Consider the following 1,320-nt stretch of genomic DNA (forward strand, 5'->3'; position numbering starts at 1 on the left):
CCAGGTCCTGAAAAAGACCTGGATAAGACACACAGAAAAGGTGGTGGAGATGAGGCAGTGGCCTTGATCTGTTAATCACAAAGTCCCAGGATGTGTGCAGAACAGCTCCCAAAGCCCTGCATGTGGAACCAACCAGAGTGCTGGCTTCCCTTCATCTTTCGAGCACTGGAGCAAATCTCCCACAGGACCGCCTAGACCTGACTGCAGCCCGAGCAGGAGGAGGAGGAGGAGGAGGAGGAGGAGGAAGTACAAAAGGACGCTGGCACTGAGTTCCAGGCTGCTTAAGTTCACTCTTCCTCAGTATTCTCTCACGCTGCACAGTCTACTTTTCCTTTCCCTTGACCCAAACTTGCTTTGCAGAACACGTTCCTGTTCTATCTTTAATAAATGTAAAACCTCGCTACCTCTTGGGCTTGTTGTGTCCAGTCCTTTGCCCAAGTCAAGAAAAACCTAGAAACTGTTTCTGGAAAGAAGGAAACCCCACAACCCCAGAACTGGGTAACAGGGACAAACATCTACTGAAGGCGGAAAGGAAGTATGTTCTGCAGAGCACAGCGGGCCAGTGAACAGTCACACTGATTTAAAGTATCCTATCGAGGGGCTTGCTTGGTTTCACAACAGATGTAAATGAAGAACTAAAAATAGCAATTTTCATGCTCCCTTCTGCAGCACATGCACCAAAATTGGAACAATACAGAGAATGTTAACATGGCGCCTGCACAAGGATAGCAGGCAGATTCGTGAAGGACTCCATATTTTTTACACCAATCAACAGATGATTGGATAAAGAAAATGAGGTATCTCTATATAATGGAATACTATTTTGCTATAAAGAACGACAGATTTGAGACATTGGTAGGAAAATACATGCATCTGGAAAATACAATGTTGAGTGAAATAAACCGGACACACAAATTTAAATACCCTATGGTGAATAATAAAGGATGGATAGGAGGGGATTAGGAGATGGATATCTTGCAACAGGGACGTGCTACAAGGGCAAGAGGGGGAAGGGTGAGGGGAAGGGGAAATATGTCATGAATAAAATATGTCATGTACAGGAGCCTAATAACCCCAATTAATGTAAACATTGTATGTCATGACAAGATTAATAATATCAACAAGAATGAAAAATGGAATAGGGGAATTGGAGGAGGAGAGAGGAAGGGGGAGGAAAGGGGATTAAAAAAGAAACAAACTGAGGTATGTACACCTAACCACTTCCCAAGAAGATTGTAAACTGCATGAACTATAAACATGTACTAATAAAAATTTTCAAGGTAGCATTTTTTTGATTGGTTCCATGTATAGTATTCAAGG

At 42.9% G+C, this 1,320-nt stretch overlaps 1 non-coding gene across 1 annotated transcript; it reads left to right on the plus strand.

The window, feature by feature from the left end:
• The first annotated feature begins 653 nt into the window (after positions 1–653).
• Positions 654–760, plus strand: LOC111756722 (U6 spliceosomal RNA). The gene has a single exon (XR_002791136.1). It is a non-coding gene; the product is annotated as a U6 spliceosomal RNA (small nuclear RNA).
• Positions 761–1,320: the final 560 nt, after the last annotated feature.

This window comes from Cavia porcellus, unplaced genomic scaffold (genome assembly GCF_034190915.1).
Source record: "Cavia porcellus strain 051 isolate PalLab524CR breed Dunkin Hartley unplaced genomic scaffold, mCavPor4.1 scaffold_3, whole genome shotgun sequence".
Taxonomy (NCBI): domain Eukaryota; kingdom Metazoa; phylum Chordata; class Mammalia; order Rodentia; family Caviidae; genus Cavia; species Cavia porcellus.